The sequence below is a fragment of the Xenopus laevis genome, chromosome 5S (genome assembly GCF_017654675.1).
Source record: "Xenopus laevis strain J_2021 chromosome 5S, Xenopus_laevis_v10.1, whole genome shotgun sequence".
Lineage (NCBI taxonomy): Eukaryota > Metazoa > Chordata > Amphibia > Anura > Pipidae > Xenopus > Xenopus laevis.
Genome location: NC_054380.1, coordinates 97,317,511 through 97,339,945, shown reverse-complemented (window position 1 = coordinate 97,339,945; position 22,435 = coordinate 97,317,511). Strand labels below are relative to the sequence as shown.

At 34.1% G+C, this 22,435-nt stretch overlaps 1 protein-coding gene across 6 annotated transcripts in view; it reads left to right on the top strand.

The window, feature by feature from the left end:
• Positions 1-22,435, top strand: part of LOC108717452 (neuroligin-1) — a 445,212-nt gene that overhangs the window by 162,257 nt on the left and 260,520 nt on the right. The gene's annotated exons all lie outside the window — the stretch shown is intronic.

The following is a 22,435-nucleotide window of genomic DNA, read 5'->3' as shown; positions in this document are numbered from 1 at the left end:
TCGGTTTGGTAGGGCAGAAGGATTTGGCCAATCTGAATCCTGCTGAAAAAGGCATTTATCTAACACAAATAATCAAAGCTGCCATTTTTTTCAGTTCAGCGTGCAAGCCGTTTAATAAAGACACTGCTCTATTAACTTTTAAGCCATTAAAATTTAGTGGCATTGATTCTCATTTGACCCATCATATAAATATATATGTTCTGGGGGGGGGGTTTGGGGTAAGACTAAAACAATGTCTGTTACTAGTATCGGCCAGTAAGTGACCACCAACCAAAAAAATTTACTTCAATGCGTTTTGGTGAATTATATCTCTGTTTCACAAATTTTTGGCAAAACGAAATGGGTCAGATTTGTCCATCACTAGCAATCACCTTGTGCATTTTAGTACCTATGTTGAACATATGATGACTGGTCCTACAAAAGTAAGTTTTTTTAGGAATGGGAAATAATAAACCCAATGCATGCATTTAGGTACTTTAGGACACATGTCATGGGTGTTTTTTGTGCCTTGCACCTTTTCTGGCTTTTCTGAAAAATGCTCAATAGTGATGAGTGAAATTCTTGCCAGGTTTTGCTATAAAAAAGACACCAGTAGACTCCAATGGGCAAAAATTGAGTGTCAAAAAAAATTGTCACCCATATACTTCAATACATTTGGCAATTTTTTTTGCAGTTTCACAAATTTTTGGAGAAGCAAAATGGGTCAGATTGGCCCATCACTAATGCTCAAGCTATGAGGCAACACATTTGTCTACAATATAATAATAAAAGCACAATAAATGTTAGTATAATATGTTGATGTCATGCTACTGGCTAAAAGAACCAACAACATTACAGAGTTCATATTGTTTCATCAAGTAAGATGGAACAATTTCAGTTATTACTAATTTGTATTTTGCCTGAAGAAGGGGCCTGTGTGCTCTGAAAGCTTGCATTTGTTACTTATTCAGTTAGCCAATAAAAGGTATCACCAAACTTTACATTTTCTGAAGTGATTACTAAAGCCTAGAAGTGACCTGAAATTAAAACACATTGATACTGGCAATGAAAACAAAAAAATAGTGCAATATGTCTCAATATTACACCACCCAGTGTCCAAGTTATTTTCTTGAGGTGTAGTTCCCCTTTAAACTTTCGACTTTATTGGTGACATGCACGATTTTTACCAATCCGTTACCACCACTGTTTGGCCAAATTGCCTGCTTACAAACTGGAGGTGTGATACATTGCCCGTCGTATTTAGCAGGTCTCTCCCTCTTCTTTGTATCAGATGGAGTCCCAGAAGCCTCTGGGCATATGTGTGCTGCATTAGCTTGCCCTGTACATTATACTGTCTGGGACTAGACAGGAAGCAGTTGTGTATCTGACAGAAGGTGCAGGACACAATCCAAAGCCAAACTGCCTTTCTAACCAAACTTTGTGTCAGTCAGCTTCTGTTCCTTATGACTTGCTCCCACTTCCCAATTCTGTTCCCCAGGGGGAGAAGTTTTGTGCTGCTTGCTATCACAAACAGGCAATACTATATGCATAGGAAGAAGTGGCTCTTAAAATACATGCCCAAGGCAAGTTAGCCCCCCCAACACTCTAGACCAACCCCACCCCCTCTACAATTAAACTGAGAATAAACGGCAAATGTTGCTTGATAATGATAGCCTTGCCTGTATACATTTTTAATGAATAAGGGCATTTTTATCTCTTACCTTTTCCAGTTCCATTAATCCTATACCCCTTTATTATTTTTATTATTTCAAATTAATCACAGTTATTTTCTAAAGTCTGGCCACAAATTGGTCCATACATTGCAGATTGAAACTATCGGCTTTTAGCTGTCAAATTTCTACTATATATAGCTTTTGGCAACCCCAAAAGGGGTTCATATACTATGTTTTTTGTTTGGTGACACCCTAGGGCTTAAGAGTCATTCTATTCATTTTAACTGGGATCCATTGCTGAAATTCTGCTAAGGAACATGGGGACATAATTACATGGAAAATGTAATCTGGAAATAGAACGCATGCTTTGGTTGGTTAAAATGCTGGTGACATTGTCAGCAGGAACTGTGATTAAAGTGCTTTGCTTCTGTAATATTAACTGTGGTTTTGCTGCTTTCCTACTTGATTTAAAATCATAGCATACATATTACAACATCATATACACAGTCGACTTCTGATGGTGTCTGCTGATCTCAGCATGTGTTCTTTTCTGCATGCTGTAGTTGATGAAAAATTCATCAGTTATATTTTTAAACTGAATTTAATTGCAAATAGGGAGCATTTGTCTAAAATATGAAAATGAAACCACTGTTGATTTTAGTATAAAATGCTGATGTCATTCAACTGGCTAAAAAAACACATAATTTACAAATACTACTGCGCCCATATTGTTTCATCAAGTATGATGAAATGACTTACAGTACAGTGAAAAGTCACCTACTGTGGTCAGTTTATTGGGACAGAACATCAGTTCTTAATTCTCTGGGCAATGTTTATTAAAGGTGGGTAAATCATGGTAATCCATTTACCAAATATCCCATACAGATAAACTCTAATATTATGAGATTTCCAAACTGTGGCTTAAATACAGCATAAGATGACTTGCTTATAGTTGGTGGATCACCTAGGTTACCTCTTCTGCCACCCTTGAAATTGGCCAACAATGCACTCATTTAGCACCATTTACCAGCATACTGTCCATAAACATTGTGTGCTCTATGTGTAAATAAGAGTAGGCATTTTCTGTCAAGGTTTTGTAGGGTTGTAAGGTCATATAATAAGCATTATAATGTTACTACAGATCTAGTCAACTATCGGGAGCATTCATTGGTCCCTTGTTTAAAAGCAAACACCTTATTGGTTGCTAAACCGGGTACTCTTTGTGCTTTTTTATATACAGTATGGTGGCTATAAAATGGCTGTTATATAAAATGGTTTGTTTATAAGTAACTAAAGATATTCTCACTCTGTGAGCTGCATTTAAAGGGGAACTAAATTAAAAAAAATAAGACTTTCTCAAGAACTCTTCTGAGCAGTTTAGCCAATTTACCTTTTTTATTGTCTATTTTATTATCTATTGTCTACCTTTCAACTTTGCAGCTCTATCTTAGACCAAAAACAACATGAACATCTATATACAGAATATTGTCTAATTGTAGCTGTCTGAATATTTAGTTGACCATTGAACCAAGGCACGCTATCTCTAAAACAGAACTGCTGAGCCTCTCATTAGCAATAAAAAAAGTTAGAATTTCTTTACAAATTACATATAGTATGTTACAAATGTACTCAGAAGAACACTATCATGTTCTGCATCAAAAAACAAAGCTGGCCCCAGGGCTAATAACCTATAGTAACCAGAGGTTTTCTTTCAAACAGGTTATGCTCATCAGATCCTATGCGCTGGTTGCTATGAGTTACTAGTCTTGATGAAAACTTTGCTACATGTCAGTAAAAAAACGTTAATTTTTGTTTATCCATAGATAAACAAGAGATATCATGTTGCTGTTATTCATTTTATTCCTTCTTTTCTGGCAGACAAGACATAATAGATTAAAGCTGTAAGGTCATAGTCAGATCAGTATTCTTCCAGAGAAGCTCCTCTCTTTTTTAACCTGCTCAGGAGAGGAAAATAATTGGGGACATTATCTTTACCTGCACTCTTCAAATTGAATAATGAAAATTTTGTGATTCTACCCATACCATTCCTTGTATAATAAACTCTATGGGGCCCATTTACTAACAATCAAATTGCGATTTTTTTTCCACGAGTCTCAAAAACATTTGTGGCTTTCCTATATTTTTAAGAAGTCTTTAATTATTTGAGATTTATTAAGTGTAAAAATCATAAACCTCTAATGCCAAACTTCTACAGAAGTCAATGGGAGCTGTGCTGATCTGATTGGACCTCTTTAAATCAATTCAGGCTTAGAGGTTTTCTGATTTTTTTCACTAGGAATTGTCTGAAATATTTTCATATTTTTTAGCGCATTGTTCAGCTCTTTTTTTGTTCCTACTTTTTTATTAATCTTTTATTCGTTTAATAAATTTAAAAAAATTCAGCTTGTGAGTTTAGTGGTGGTTTCATAAATTTCGAAAATCTGTTCTTTAATAAATAAACCTCAACATGTTCTGCCAGATCAATGGATACGGTACTACTGGACTTAGTAACTTATAATACAGAGAAAATCATCATAGTCATATAATACAGAGCTTATTATTTCTCCTTGTACTGAAGTTTTCAAGGAACCTGTAAAGCCAAAAAGACATTCTTCCAACTAGTCCCTGCCCTGGCTAATTGAAAAAAAAAAATTAAATACATAAAATAAATATGAGGATTTTTCACAATACATTTCCAGTACATGCTCATTAGAATCTTGCTAAACTTGGTTTACAGTATATTGCACTCATTCGTAGAAGTGATGATTGGAGAAATTTGGCTATATTAGCTGTGCATATGAATGACAGCTATGGTAAGTCAGGTAACTTGGAAGCAGTAAAAGGGATATCATTAGATATGGGGGGAAATATAATAAAATTCGCAAAGAGCTAAACTTTGCGAATAAAAATGCTCCTGTCACAATGTAAAATTCTTAATCAGGGATGGGAGAAATATGACCCATTTCGTTTCACAAAAATTTGCTGCCGTCGAAATGTTGCTGACACCCATTAAAGTCTATGGGCGTCAAAATTTTTTTGTCGCATGGCGAAATTTTTTTGTTGCGCGGCTTTTTTTTTAACGCACAATGCCATACAAGTCTAGGGGCATCATTTTTGTGACAAAATAAGGCGAAAAAATTTGCCCATCCATATATTAGGCTTTTATTGCATTGCGAATCTTAATTGCACATTGTAAACCTTTAACACCTGCTTTGCAGTTTCTGCCTCCTACCCCATGTCTGCTCCCCTCTCTCCGTCCTCACTGTCATAGCATGCTGTGCAGTTCACAAGCCTATTCGGTGCCCCGACCGACCAAGTTGCCTAGGGCATCTGGCCGGCATGGCCTGGCTATGTAGACAGGTATTGGGCTCTATAAGGAAAAACTTTATTTTATCTAATTCTGGTACCTGAGGGCGGGATTGGGTTACACACCTCCCTGAAATGTTGTGTATGGAGTGCAAACTGGTGTCATGCTGAACAATATGGAATAAACACACACTCTCTGAAGAGGGTGGTTGACAAATTTTTCTTTATTTCATGAGTTACTGGTTGGAAGGTACCAGGATTTCCCACTTGTGCCCCAGTGTTTTTTGTTTAGTATTATTTAACTTTTGGTTGTCAGTAGATTTATCCGAGTTAAAAACAATCATTGAATGCGCTATAGGAAAAACAGCTTTCTCATGTTTCCTTTTTTTATGCAAAGATGGGCGTGTATTAAATTTATAACTATCTACTGTATAAAATCTTTCCACATGCTTTGTTATAGTGTGATTAATATGAATGACCTGGCAGTGGATGTGTACAGTGTCGGTGTCCAAGTCCGACACTGGATGTGTAAGTGTGTTTCCTAGCTGGTGAAAGAGTACCTCTTTAAACTCATAATAGATGTATTTAATTTGTCTTATAGTGATGAGTAAATCTGTCCCATTTTGTACAAAATACATTTGGGTAATGGGTGTTTTATTGCTGCATTTTTCTGTTTTACTGCAAAATGTTGCTGTTGTTTTATGAAATCTATGCCTAGCAAAAATAATCACTCCTCACTATAACCTTATACAGGTTCTAAGATCTTGGGTAAATAAATAAATAAGTACATAAACAAGCTAGATTAGTTTGACATGCCTTCCTTACAGTAAATCAATGCGGGACTGGATAATATAAGCTATCCGATTAGAGATAATGAAGATTTCTTTATTTCTAGTGTGGTGTCCAATAATTCTCCAATGTTCTCTTCTTTCCAAGTGTTGTATTGTCTGACCTGTCACTTTTAACATGCCTTGGGAAATCATTTTAAATGATGTAAGCCTACCTCGTGTAAAAGGTCAGGATATGTGTTGAAGAAGCCCACAATAAAAAATGAGGCTTGTTTTTATTGAAAGACTAGTGATTTTTCATTTTTTAGTTCCTCAAAGAAATACATTAAAACAACAGTTTCATTGTCAGATTAAAGCATGATATTTTAAACATTTTTATAAATATATTTTATATTTAAAATATCAGTGCACCCAAAAAAGTGTATCAATAACAACAGATTTAACACTAATTAGATATATAACTAAATTTAACTGAATTGAATATACAAATGACACTACAGAACTTCATGTGTTTTTTGTATTTGCTCTTCGTACCAAACAACTTGCTATTTTTATAGTTTGCTACCACCATACAAAATACTCATTTTCAACTTTTATTAACTAGTGCCCAAATTTTCCTACCAAATATCACAAATATTGCAAATTGTAGCACAAACTCTATCCAAAAGAGGCATGAATCTCATCTACACCAAGCTCATAAGAAACTACTACCATAATGTTTATTCGGCAGCTGAACATCATCAGCCAAATGAAAATTATTTGACATTTTTTTAACTAGATATTTCCTCTGTACTTTGTTCATTAAGTTCATAAACTATAAATGCTCAATGGCTTGCTTGAATCATCAATTAATCAGTTATATTTTTTTTACTCTGATTCTTAGGAATAAGCTTTTGTTTTAGGAGTAGATCTTTTTCCATCCCCTTTAGTAATAATTATAGCATAATCATATTGGTTATCTTCTCTAAACTACAAAGAATAACATTTTTTTTCATTTAATATTTTTATTTTGATGCCTGGGAGATTGCATCTTGTGTTTTAAAACAACTACTCAGAGGGTTTGTACTTCTGGGATTAACACTATGGTGTGCAATGATTAGCACTGCTTCTTTGCAGAACTGGGTCCTGAGTTCAATTCCAGTGAGGGTACTAACTGCAAGGAGTCTATATCTTCTCCCTGCGCGTGTGTTTGATTTCTTCCCACACTCTAAAAGCATACAGACAGGTTCATTGGCTTCTGATGAAATAAGTGACCCTAATGTGAATGTAATAGGGACCTTAGACTGTAAGCTCCAGTGGGGCAGGGACTGGTGTGACTGATGTATAATCTCTGTAAAGCACTGTGGAATATGTGGACTTTATAAGGATAAGACTAAATGAAATTAAATACTAATGCACAGCTGAATACTGTTCATTGTAAAGAATTATATGTGATATAAACATTTAAAATAAGGTTAATGTTGACTCCACTAATAAGGTAAAACTCCTTAAAGACCTCCTCATTCCTCACCAATCAATGTGTTACTACCATAATCACAGTCAAATCTCTATATAATACAGGACAGTTAATGGTAATAAAGCTGAATTGTCTAAATCGAACTCAATTTACACTTTCAGCAGGTCAGCTATAACTAACGAGTGTATGTTTCTCTGTGAAACAAAATCATTACATTTCTTTCACTCCTATTTTTCTTTCATATATTCCACATATATATTTCTCACATCTGTGGATTCTCCTACCCTGCTCATCCTGTTAACATTTTTATCAAAATATTCCATTATTATATATGCTATCTAGCCTAAAACTAGGTCTTTCTATATTCTTGTTACCAAGCTTTACTATTCCAATAGTTTACTCTGTTCAAAATTAGTAAATGCTTACATTTACTAGGGGTCAGATTTATCAAGGCTTGAATAGTAAATTTGAATTCGAATTTTTGAGGGTCAAAATTCACACGCTAATTTTAATCCCCCTATTCAAATTTGAACGTGAGATTTATCACACCTCTGCCATGGAAACAATTCGAATATTCACCACCTAAAACCTGCCGAGTTATTTTACACGTCAGTGGCAGAGGTCTGTTGAGCCACTAAAAGATGTTAATAGTCTTCCTGACATTCAAGTTTTTTTTCAGGAGAAAAACTCTACTCGTACCAATTGAATATTAGACATTCAAATGTTTTCTTAATTAATCTCTCAATCGAATAGTGAGTATATTTGAATTAAAAAAAATTCACATGAATTCAAAATTCAACCTTTGATAAATGGGCCTCTAAATGTAAGCAGTCCCATGCAATTTCATAATATATTTTCCTATATATGTATGCCCCAATTCTGCCACCACTCCATTAGAGCTGCTTTTCCAGTTATATCTTCCACAGCTTACATTTACTTATAGCTTTTGCCATGTATTAAAGTTTAACCTGCAACTTATTTTCTGCTTTCAAGGTTAAAACTCCCAAACATGGTTGCCCTTTTATTGGCCACCACTGCAATCACTTGACTATAGCAGGAAGGAGTCAGAGCTACTACATATATAATAACTATAACAAACAAGGGGAAGTTGTGCTCACCACTAAATTTCAAAAACATTAAATAGGGATGTAATTAGGTTGTTTCTATAAAATTCATACAGGCAAATACAAGAGGTCCTCTGCAATCAACCCATTATGAATATATTAAGGACACATTTTTGGCTTTAAGCAAATAAAAAATGCCTTACCTTTTAAACAAAACAGGGATTGTTTGTCCATATATTGCAATATATTTAAGCTGGTCAACTCTGTCAAAGTCATCCCTATATGGCCAGTCCTACACTGAACTTCCATCTGATTCTTCAAGAATTCAATCAATATCCCAACACCCCAAATTCTAAGCATTCTAAATAGAAAATCATATAACTGCATATAGCCAAAGACCTACTTTTTGTTTTAAATAATTTTGTTTTAAATAATTTTCTTCCCAGATTTGATCATCTTTATATTCGGCTTGGACGATTTTAATATTTATGTCTCAATTACTACTTCCAGATGGAATTTAATGTTCTCCTGATGAGAATATATTTTCCTGATGAATGCTAATTTAATATACAATACATTTGTTATCCATGTCTGGTCCTACAGTACATTTGTAGATAACTGCATGAGTAGTATTGCTCATTAGTTTCTTTTTTTTCTTAAATGATAAGCAGTATGATATCTGCCTACCCTGTTTCTAGGGCATTAGATTGCCATTCATTTCAGCAGTAAATAAATTGAATAAATATTCCAGGATGAATATAAAATAGGTATTCAAGAAATTCTTTCTTCTTTCCTTAGTAGGTTTTCTCATTTTGGGCGTATAAATCCATTTTAATTGACTGATGTTAGGTATTTTACCACTATGTTATGAATTTAATTGAAATTTTACTGAGCTACTCGTGAAGGTGAAGCTATATTTCTACCATGAGTTTAGCATGAAGGCAATTACATAGGGTGGTACATCTCTGATTTCTCTTAGTATTACTGTCACCATTCTCCCTGAATTATAGTCATGGCACTTGGGGACACTATGCTGTCAGGCTGACTTGACCCTTCTATCAAGTGACTTCCTTCTAATGAGCTTGGATGTGATCTCATTATTATAATTCTGGCACAATTAAATTGTCATGCATTGATGTCACAATATATAGGAAGATTTAAACAGTAAGCATCTGTTATAGGCCAGTTAGTTCTTGATTGCATTTCTTGGCATGACTAAGCCTTGTTTCAATAGAAGTTGTTCTGTAAAGTTGTGGAATATAAAAATAGGCACTTTTATGAAACTGGTTGTATTTAACCTTTGTTTTTTTTGTCTATACCTTTCACCTTTCACATTTTAGAGTAGGTCTGGTAACTTAAACCATATTACAACAAAACCAGACAACTTCATTTCAGTAGATGAATGGAGGATTGTACATTTTACTGCAAAGTTGCATACCATTAATTTGTGCAGTAAACACTACATTTTTATGTCTCTTTATTCATAATTTTTTTATCAATTTTCAAATAAAATCTAAAAAGGAAAAAAAAGCATAACAAAATAACAAAGAATATAAAACTAAAATCAAAATAAAATAAAAGGTAGAAAGAGAGGAAAATAAAAAATATTAAGCAGTATTATTAGGACATATTGCAGCCTTTATACATTTTTTCCATATTCTTTAAGAATTACTAGTATCAAATTCATATAGTGATGGGTGAATTTCTCCCATTTAGTTTTGGCGAAAAGTTCGTGAAACTCGAAAATTGAGGCCTGCATAAATTTTGACACCGGCGTCAATTCTGATGCCGACGTTAAATTCAATTGGCATCTGAATAGTGTTGATGCTCAGCGATTTTGATGCAGATGACTCTTCTTTTCATTGCAGATTTTTCGTGAATTTATTCGCCAGTGCCGAAACTCGTAAATTCACCACAAATTCACCCCAGTCGAATTTATTTGCCCATCCCTATATTCATACACTACATTTTTTAAAGAGTAAACTGACATGTTGAAATTCAGATTAGGCTCAAACCAAACACTAGCATTAAAAAGGAATAGGGTTATCACAACGTAACTAAAACAGATAAGGCATAATAATGTACCAAAAATATGACTTTAATGACAATACAATACAATACATTTTAAAATGTTTTTCAAAAAGTGTAAGAACTGGTAAGGAGACTACATTATGGGGCACTTTAAAGCACCTATAAAATATGCTTGTTGCTTTAGCCCAGATAATAAATCTAGTTGAAAACATGAAAAAATGGAGGTGAAATAGCAATATTGAGACCTGGTTGTGAATGTTTTGCCATGTAAATTAAATACTAAGAAGTATTGAAGACTCCCAAAACTAAAACTGAGAGGGCTATTTATTAAGCTCTGAATTTTTCTAGTTGGACATTTAATGGGAAAAATACAATTTTTTTGGAGAAAAAAAACATTTTTTTTCTGGATTTATCAAAGGGGTGCTTCACCTTCAAATTAACTTGTAGAATGTTATAGAATGGCCAATTCTAAGCCATCTTCTCCTGACTCTTTCTAGCTTTCAAAAGGGGTTCACTGACTCCTCTAAAAACAAATCCATTTAAAAGCTATCAGGGGGCACATTTACTTAGCTCGAGTGAAGGAACAGAATAAAAAATACTTTGAATTTTGAATGTTTTTTTGGCTACTTCGACCATCGAATTGGCTACTTCCACCTTCGACTACGACTTCAAATCGAACGATTCAAACTAAAATTCGTTTGACTATTCGACCATTCGATAGTCGAAGTACTGTCTCTTTAAAAAAAACTTCGACCATCTACTTCGCCACCTAAAACCTACCGAGCATCAATGTTAGCCTATGGGAAGGTCCCCATAGGCTTTCTAACAAATTTCTGGTCGAAGGAAAATCGTTCGATCGATGGATTAAAATCCTTCGAATCGTTTGATTCAAAGGATTTAATCGTTCGATCGAATGATTTTTCCTATGATCGTTTGAATGAATGAATAGCGGTAAATCCTTCGACTTCGATATTCGAAGTCGAAGATTTTACTTCCATGGTCGAATATCGAGGGTTAATTAACCCTCGATATTCGATCCATAGTAAATGTGCCCCTTATAGTTATTGCTACTTTTTATTACTCATATTTCTGTTCCAACCCTCCCCTATTAATATTCCATATACTTATTCAAATCAATGCATAGTTGCAATTGTAATTTGAACCCTAGAAACCAGATTGCTGACACTGCAAACTGGAAAGCTGCTGAATAAAAAGCTAAATAACTCAATCACCACAAATAAAAAATAAAAAATCTACATCATACAAAAAGTTAACTCAAAGGTGAACAAACCCTTTAAAGTCTGATGGCGTTAAAAGTCTGATGAAAAAAGTACTCCAACCTTCAGAGAACATGTAAAGGTCAATGGCAGATATCCCATTAACAATTTTATTTTACAAAAAAATCATAGCTTTTAGGTGATTCTACAGAAAAATCATAGCTTTCAGATGCAAAATCCAAAAAAATCATAGTATTCAGATTATTTTTACGATTTTATCATGACTTTTTTCAAAAAGAAAAATTTGTGAAAATGTATTGATAAATAGAGGGGCAATCTTTCTTTATATATATTTCATCCTCTTGCTTGCTGCCAGGTACAATCTCACGCCAAATATAGATTCAGTTAATATAATTTTAGGTCACACTCTTTATGTTGCCACCTTCTTTATTATGCCAGCTTTGGGCTGGTTTCAAGCAGGTTGTAGATTTAAAAGAGCCCTGTACAATATAACTAGAAAGCACTTTAATAATATACAGAAATATAAACTCAGAAAAGCAAAATGTGGGAGAATACTTACAGAATCATTCTTCTGTAGTGCAGATGTTTGATTAAAACCATGGTAATCATATGCAATAATGCTTATATTAATGTCAGATTGTAATTCCTCTCTAACACTTTGCAACACCTTGGCATAGGGAGAAGGATCACTTTAGAAATAACTACTGGATATACTTTAACTTTAACAATGTGGCTTGATTGCCATGTCTGTTTTGCCTGTGAATGTCTATAATTATACTGCTGATATACTTAACCTGTCTCTTTGATTCTTCTTTTTTGTTCAAATTTCAACTTAAAACAACATCAATGTGTAGTGTCCTTACCACATATAAGTGATATGCATATATCTAAAGTATAATTACACTCAAGAAAAACCAGGCATTATTTTACATATGCATATCAATTAAAATATCAAATATATTGTTCTATACTCTACTATGTTTTGCATTTACTTTGTATTGTTTTATGAATGCAATGATAAAAGAAGCCATCCGTTTACAATTCTACTTGTTTTCAGTGGAAGTTGAAATACAGGCTTACAAAAGAAGCAATGATTTTTTTCATGGTAAAACAAAAATAATAAAAAAGGATCATTTAAGGTGCTGGTTATTGTGGAGGTTCAAGCCATAGGAGAACATAGAACTGGATTAAGGTTTAATTGTCCCTGAGCTCACCAGTAGTGATGGGCTAATCTGACACAATTTATGAAATGGCGAAAATTCCCCAAAATGCATAAAAGTCTGTGGGTGTCAATTTTTTTTTCTGTTGCGTGATGCATTGGAGTCGATGGGCATCATGTTTGCAGTGAAACTCTGCAAAAAATTTTGCTCATCACTATACACCAGGCCTTTTTGATATTTTATGTATATAGCAAATAGTATGTAGCATTAAATCTGGTTTAAAAAGAGATGTTAAAAAACACTTAAACCAAATTTACTTTACACCATATTTTCCTACCATAAGAAATGAGTTAAAATTCTGTTGCCTCACTTTGTCTCATTGACTTAAATGTACTATGACAAGTCTAAAGTTTTGTTAAAAAGTGGTGTTTTTCAGTAATAAATACATGAACTATTAATGGGTTACACCTAGAGAATGCTGTGATAACAAAGAATGGGATCAATTAGACTCCATGGGGCACATTTACTAATTAATTAACCCTCGATATTCGACCATCGAAGTTAAATCCTTCAACTTCGATTATTGAAGGATTTACCGCAATTCGCTCGATCGAAGGAAAAATCGATTAGAAGGATTTTAATTCATCGATCAAACGATTTTCCTTTGATCACAAATTGCCTAGAAAGCCTGTGGGGACCTTCCCCATAGGCTAACATTGGTGCTCGGTAGGTTTTAGGTGGCGAAGTAGGTGGTCAAAGTTTTTTTTAAAGAGACAGTACTTCGACTATCGAACGGTCGAAAAGTCGAACGATTTTTAGTTTGAATCGTTTAGATTCAAAGTCGTAGTCGAAGGTCGAAGTAGCCAATTCGATGGTCGAAGTAGCCAAAAAAAAACTTCGAAATTCGAAGTTTTTTTCCTTCTAATCCTTCACTCAAGTAAATGTGCCCCCATATGTAAGGTGTAACATCGTTTACACATCTTTCTATGTACTATAGTCCTTACTGTCTTGTATAACTTTTAATTTTATTTTTGTCTAACATTTGTAGTTTTTTAAATGCTCAGTTTAGGTGCAAAGTGAAAGAGTTAAAAAGAGAGTTCACAGTATTTTTGAGTAGCAAAACCCAAATACGAAATATGAAAGCTCTGGGAATTGTATTTTTAGGATAGCTTATAGTTAATTCTTGGGTAGATAATGTTTAAAGCCAGGTAGCAGTAAACTGCAACAGATCTTCTGTCCTACAGCACTGTTTTGATTAACGGATAAATCATGTCATCAGCTGGGATTCTCTTGATGATAGCCTTGTACTGAAAATGATCCTAGTCCTTGGATGTGTTACAGATTCATAGCAAGTCTGAGACTTGAAGTTTATACTCCATCCAATACAAAATGACTAAATTTAAAGCACCGGCCTTTCTGAAACTGATTTAAACGGGCAAATAAAAGTTCAATTTATCAGCATTGCATGGTACATTTCAGAGACCCTGTTATAGTTTGAAGTTTTTAAAACTGGTATCCATTTAAAAAGTAGAGTTTTTATACAGTGCTTAGTAAAAAAATAAGCATGGAGTGTATGCATGGTTTATCATTAAATTGTGAAAGAATCCTCCAATGGGAATTACACCTAGGGGCCGATTCACTAAGCTCGAGTGAAGGATTCGAATGAAAAATACTTCGAATTTCGAAGTATTTTTTGGGTACTTCGACCATCGAATGGGCTACTTCGACCTTCGACTACGACCTTCGACTTCGATTCGAACGATTCGAACGAAAAATCGTTCGACTATTCGACCATTCGATAGTCGAAGTACTTTCCCTTTAAAAAAAACTTCGACCCCCTACTTCGGCAGGTAAAACCTACCGAAGTCAATGTTAGCCTATGGGGAAGGTCCCCATAGGTTTGCTAACCTTTTTTTGATCGTTGGATTAAAATTGTTCGAATCGTTCGATTTGAAGGATTTAATCGTTCGATCGAACAAAAAATCCTTCGATCGATCGATCGCAGGATTAGCGCTAAATCCTTCGACTTCGATATTCGAAGTCGAAGGATTTCAATTCGAGGGTCGAATTTCGAAGTATTTTTTACTTCGAAATTCGACCCTTAGTGAATCTGCCCCCTAATCTGTTTAAATCTGGCCGATATTCATTACTTTTTGTAACAATAGGTTACCTTGGTGGTCTAGTGGCTGGAGGGACGCCCGCCGCATACTTCTGTTCCCTTCTGCGCCGGTGTTTCCTATAGTATGCGCAGCGAGCACTTTGGGGTTTTACGAGCTGGTGTGATGACATCATCGCGCATTGGTGCAAAATTCGAAAGGTATTTAAAAGTAGTTGCCTGTTGTTAGGTTCTTCTTGCTAGTTTCCTGGGTTCTTATTCTTAGTGAATCCTGTTTGATCATACTATTATTGACCCTTGCCTGCCTGCTGACTATTTTGAACTCTCCAATCTGACCCTTGGCTGTCTGCTGACTTTTCTACGTTCTCCAATCCTAGCCTGTCTGACCATTCCTTGAACTCTGCCTGCACCGACCCGGTCCATCTGACTATTCTCCAACGCTGCTTGCGCTGGCCCGGCCGCCTGATTATGGTTGTCTGTTTGGCCTGTCTTCCATCCAGTATCCTTGGAAAATGATTGTGCCCCTTTGCTCATCCAGAACCTTTGCTTGGCTCCTCTCTTAATAAGATCTGGCGGCATCCAATTAGCGGAGGGCTCCTCCCGAAGTGAAAGGCGGCTGTTAAAGGCAGAAGCAAGAGCCGAGACCAGGGAGCCTAGCACTGGCTCTGGATTTAGGGAAATTTGGTTTTGGATTAAGGGGATATTTGGGAATTTAATCGCCAGCAGTGAAAGCAGAAATTAGCTGCAAATTCGCACCTGGCGAATTTATTCGCCCATCACTACTGGCAAACAACATTATCATTGGTTAACTTTCTTGCATTTGTAATTTTGTGTTTGATATCTTTTTTTGACAACTAGGGGACACGGTAGAACACTTTTAAGGAGGATTTAGATCTCCTTTAAAGAGGGTCTGTTAACCAACAAAATAATTCCAAATTCTGTTTTATGAAGTTAAGTAAAATAAATTTAAATTGCACTATATAAATGATTTCAATCTTGTTTCTTTGTGGAGGCTTATTTATTAAAGGTTGAATTAGTGGTTTTAGAGGTTTTCGAAACCACAACTGAATTTTAAAACCCCCTTTTTTTGTTGAATTTCTTAAGTTATGATTATAAAAAGCGTGAAAGAAAAATAGTGTTGAATAATGCACTAAAAATATGATTACCTTGAAAACTCTTAAAAATTTGAGTTTTTTTAGTGAAAAACCTCTAAAAGTCCAAATTGGTTTAATAAGATCAGCACAGCTTCTTCCATAGCACCTCAACAAATGTTACTTGGCAAAGTTTTGCATTAGAGGCTTTTATGGTTTTTATTCGAGTGAAGGATTCGAAGTAAAAAAACTTCGAATTTCAAAGTATTTTTTGGGCTACTTCGACCATCGAATGGGCTACTTCGACCTTCGATTACGACTACGACTTCAAATCGAAGGATTCGAAGTAAAAATCGTTCGACTATTCGACCATTCGATAGTCGAAGTACTGTCTCTTTAAAAAAACCTTCGACCCCCTAGTTCGGCAGTTTAAAGCTACCGAAGTCAATGTTAGCCTATGGGGAAGGTCCCCATAGGCTTTCCTAAGTTTTTTTGATCGAATGATATTCCTTCGATCGTTGGATTCAAATCCTTTGAATCGTTCGATTCGAAGGATTTAATCGTTCGATCGAAGTAATAATCCTTCGATTGTACGATCGCAGGATTTGCGCTAAATCCTTCGACTTCGATATTCGAAGTCGAAGGATTTCAATTCCTAGTCCAATATCGAGGGTTAATTAACCCTCGATATTCGACCCTTAATGAATCAGCCCCTTAATCTTTAGAGCTTCTTGGAAATATAGGAAGAAATTAGTGGAAAAAATAACAATTTGATTGTTAGTAAATGAGCACCTTGGAAAGCACATCCACATCAAGAAAATAGCAGATATTTTGTGGACACTATTATTAAGGCAAGATTAAGATCATGACAAAATCTTGTTTATTCTCTAAAATAGGATGCCCCTGCACTGGCTACAAAATTATATGCTGAAGATGGAGGGAGATGTAAGGATTAAAGTGACTTGTGGAGGCTTATTTATTAAAAGATTTTAGGTTTTGGAAACCACAACTAAACGCACCAACTCTAAAATTGCGAATGTTGTGAGGTTTACTTAAAAATCAGAATAAAGTATGAACAAAAAAGTGCTGAACAATGCACTAAAAATATGACTACCCTGAACACCTCAAAAATTTGAGTTTTTCAAACAGTTTCTTGTGGAAAAAAATCTGAATAACTCTAAGGGGCCCATTTACTCGAGTGAAGGAATAGAGGAAAAAAACTTTGAATTTCAAATGTTTTTTTTGGCTACTTCGACCATCGAATGGGCTACTTCGACCTTCGACTTTGACTTTCGACTTCGAATCGAACGATTCGAACTAAAAAACGTTCGACTATTCGACCATTCGATAGTCGAAGTACTGTCTCTTTAAAAAATACTGCGACCCCCTAGTTCGCCACCTAAAACCTACCAAGGCCAATGTTAGCCTATGGGGAAGGTCCCCATAGGCTTCCTAACAATTTTCTGATCGAAGGAAAATCCTTCGATCAATGAATTAAAATCGTTCCATTCGAAGGATTTAATCCTTTGACTTTTTAATCCTTCGACTTTTTAATCGAACGATTATTCCTTCGATCGTTCGATCATAGGAATAGCGCTAAATCCTTTGACTTCGATATTCGAAGTCGAAGGATTTACATTCGGCAGTCAAATATCGAGGGTTAATTAACCCTCGATATTCGACCCTATGTAAATTTGCCCATAAAAGTCCGTATTGATTTAAAGCTGTCCATTAGGATCAGCGCATCTCACATTGACTTCTATAGCACCCTGAGAACTGTTACTTGGCGAAATTGTTGTCTGAGAGGTTTTTGTGGTTTAGTTTTTAGAAATATCGAAAAACCACACATTTTTAGAGATTTATGGACAAAAAAGGAATTGGATTGTTAGTAAATGGCCCTCCTAGGAAGGGTAGTACAGTATGTAAATACCTGCCCAGTCTCTGCCTAAGGCATAGAGATAAGCAAGCCATATATGATTGACAGCTGAGAGTTTTAAAATAGTTTATAACCAGTATGGATGTTTTAATTATTAAAAAAAAGAATTTTTATTGTGCAGTTTTTTTTTATGTCTGGGTGACAGGTCCCCTTTAATGTATTTTTAGGGTATTATTGTTTCTTAATATTAGTCATCAACATCGCTAAACCCCATTTGTATTTTGCTTGACAAAGGGGCCTTGGTGCTCTGAAACTTGCAATGTATTTTTATTGTTAGCCAATATTCGTATCACTTCTACAAAACTTTTTGTGTTTGCTTGTTGTTTTATTTGTTATTTAAACCATTGTTTGAATGTATGAACTATTTGTATGCCAAGGGGATGAAATATGAAATAGCGCACTATTAAATATTTCTTACCATGTAAGTAATCGAGATCGACAAATCTTGGGTGCTCCTATGCAGCATGTTTAAAATGTCAAAACATAAGTATGCCAGTAATATAGCTTTGGGGGTTAAAACAAAAAAATATATGCCTCTTTTAAAAGAATAAACCCATAGGACAAAAAATATGAAACTACTATAAATTCCCCCAATTATTATTTGTACATTGAGTGGTGCAAATAAAGAGTCATTTTTAGACAGGCATTTCCTAGTCCATTAATTTTTCTTCAAATATAAATTTAGCATACAATACACTGTACATTTCAATTTATATTATGTCCCCTTTGAATGTCAGACATTTAGGACTGCAAGTCTGAATAAAAAGTAAAGTGCATGGTAAAAATTTGCTAAAATCTTTGAATATTATCTACTTTCTATTAGTATTTTAATTGATAAATGAATGATGAATTACTGTACTGGTGATATATGCATGTCATCTTGGTAGATCTTCTACTGCGATATGTATTTCTAAAGTATAATGACCAATTAAATAAAGCTGCTAAAGTATTTCAATATTGTACTGGGGTCCAAGGGGGAGGGAGGCTAAAACACTGAACATGACAAAGGAAAGATTTAATATATATTTATTATAATTGTAGAATCTACAGAATATTTAGGACCTGGAGTTTTGAGAACAAGGGTTTTTTTTTGTAATCTGCATACCTTAAAAACAATAAGAGGGTTATTTATCAAAATCCAAATTTATTTCACTATTTTTGAAAAGCTACTCCAACCAAATCTGCACAAACGTTTCCCCCTATTTATCATTAAATTGTCCTTGAAAAATTCTTGTGCAGGAAAAGTCTTTTCTGGAAACCCAACGCAAACCAGGATTTCTTCTGGATATCTGCCATTGATTTCTACATGAACTCGGCAGGTCTGAGTTGGAGTACTTTTTTACTTGGACTTTTAACACCATCAGGATTTAATAAATCACAAAAAAAAAAATTTCTACAAAAAAAACCCAGAAAAAAAATTGAACTTTGATAAATAACCCCCAAAATAAGCCCAATTATAAACATTTATAAATAAACCCAATTAAAGGATTGTTTACCACCAATATAGATTCATACAGCCTAGTTATGATCAAGTATGTTTTGCTTTATTGTTAATCAAAGTTTTGCTTTATTGTTACAAAGAAAATGAAAATCATTTTTACAAATTAGAATTATTTGTTTAAAATGGAATCTATGGGAGTAGGTCTTTCCATAATTTGGAGCTTTCTGTTTTTTACTTAAATTTCTTAGGTCATGTGGGTCAAGTAATGTCCATTCATGTCTTCAAGCATGTTCAATTTTGCAAGTGCTATTTTTATTTTAAGTTATTGAGCACAACGTGTATTCTGATTTAGGATTAACATTTTTCCCTTAGCAGTTCTCCTCACTAGAAGTACATTAGATTACCTTGCATTAGTCGTTCGGTATATGGTATATAAAAGAGAACATATGTTGCTAAGTATGAAGTGTTATCTTCTTCTTTAATATCAGATCCTGCATTTCATTCACTTCAGCATGCTTCTCATTTTCTATAAAGCGGTTTTGAGCTGCTGAAACCATATCAGTATTTTACTTCTAAATAGATAGATAGGTAGTATAAAGCTTTCATTGTTGCTGTGTGAAGGGAGATCTCTGTCATTATAGATAATCATTGACTTCTAACCCTTCTCCCATCCCTAAGATACAAACGGTTTCATATATGCAAGGTAAATTTGCAATCCCATTATTTCTCTGTCACTCTAAATGATACATTTTCCTGGATAAGAATATGTTATTCAGGTTATCTTCTTGATTTCTATATGCATTTTTCACTTTGCTTACTCAACAGAAGATTTTCTTTCCTGCTTATAAAATAAAGACTAAAATTATTTTTGGTTTCTAGGTTTTTGTTTTGTTATATATAAATATTAGAAATATTTTTTTTTTCTTTTTTATGCCTTAAATACTGTATAGCATTATATTTATTTTACTTATCCATGTTGAGCTGTAACACGTTTTTCTAGACTGTAATAGTACAATACACATTACATAATATTAATAATAAATAAAAACTGACCAAATCTTGTTTAAATATCATTGTTAGAAAATTATAGCACAAATCTGATGTATTTTATCAGTTGGAATGTCTATAGTTCCTCTAACTGTAAAGGGGTTATTTAACTCAATTTTTTATGGTCGAGTTTTTTTAGTAAAAAAACTAGAATTTTTGGAGGAAAAAAATTGAATTTTTTGAGATTTATTATGCCTTGATGGTGCTAAAAGTCAGAAATGAAGATGTTTTGGGGTGTTTGCCAATGGTGTCCACTCAAAACTCGAATCATTTCTGTTTTTTGGCCACAGACTATTTAAATTCAAGTTTGTAGCATGGCAATTCAAAAAAGTTGTACGATTGGAATTGACGCTCGATTTTGATTTTGTTCTTGATTCACATCTTTGAAGAAAAATTAGTAGGAAATTAGACAAATTTGTGGATGGGCATTAGTATGAGTTTGTTTTAATGAAAAAGTGAGAAAAAGTCGAGTTTTAGTAAATGACCTTAAACAATAACATTTTCCAATGTACTGTAGTTTATCAGCCACTGCTTGTTTACAAATCAGTCATTTCAGAATCTTGCATTCTTTGAGGTTTACCATGGGAAACATGAGTGTGTACAGTGTTAAATGTATTCTGACGGGGGTGTAACTTTCACTGAGATGATATAAAGGCTACATATAGGCAATAATGCAGCTGGCTTTGCATCCAATCAACAACTCTTTGACTTTTTGCCTCAATTAACTGGACTTTTAATACTATAACTGTCACAATATTTAAATTTATAGTATTTATTACCTCTGAAATTTAAAAACACTTTTTTCAAACTCATTTTCACTTTGTTGTTCAGTTCAGTATTTGTTCAAGCAGTCTTCTGAAACAGAATGATATTGTATTTTCTTAGAAAGTTCCTATTAGTTGCATTGTCAGAAAAACCATAAGAGGTTTATGACATAAATTTTACTTTTACAAATATTGATGAAAGCAGAGATTACACTGTACCTTAGTGCCTATCAAATTATTTTTAATATATTTTGCAGTAGCCAAGCCATGACCGACAAAGGTTTCCTGACTGAGCAATACTGTCAAAACCCGTTTCTTTGAAGCTTGTCACAAGAGATTGAATATCGAATGGCAAGTAGAAATGAATTGCTATTGGCTCATCAGAAAATATGCGTGACCTTTCCTCTCATATTTCTGTCACTTTGGGGTAGGCTTCAGCAGCAAATTTAATACATAGAACAAATAATGACTTAAAATGTATTTGTCAGATATTTGGTATCATCAGCTTGGACTTGTTTTGTTTTATATTGGTTTTCCCTTTGACTGTGCCCAACCCCTTTGGCTGTCAGGTGAAAGAGGTTATAGTAGCAGTAAAGAATTTTTTGTGTGATAGGCAACAATAGTGGGACAACAGTTTTACATTATCTAAAACATACAAAGTAAGGCTGATAATTCAAAAGCAATTGTATCTCTTTCTATATATATATATATATATATATATATATATATATATATATATATATATATATATATATATATATATATATATATATATTTATATATAGATTGCACCGATTTATCATTTTAAGTTGAAGCTCAGTAGTCATAAGCTCCTGACTGAGGGGATTTACTAAATTTCTCACTAATTTCTTAAAACCACTTTCACCAAACTCCCATCCACATTTTTATCAGTTTATCAAAAAAGACTCAATAAAATTGTGGAAAAATCAGAATCGTACCATTTTTCAGATGTGATGCCCAAAAAGCAGCCTCTTTCGGATTATCACACGATAACTGTCAATGACTTCTACATGACCTTGGCAGGTTTGAAATAAAGTACTTTTTTATTCTTACTATACTTTTAGCAGCCTCGGGGTTTAAAAAATCTCGACAAATTCTAGTTTTTTTTGTAATAAAAAATTATGTTTTCCCCTTTAAAACTCTGACCAGAAAAAAATCAGACTTCAATAAATAACCCCCTGTGTGTCCCCATGACTAAGTTTGACCAAAAAAAATCAGGCTTTTGTTTTAATTATGGAAAATGAATGTGTACTTTTTTTAAACGTTAAAATTCTTGGTTTTCAACTACATGTGATCAGGGATGTGCCAGCACGCATTGTTTTCC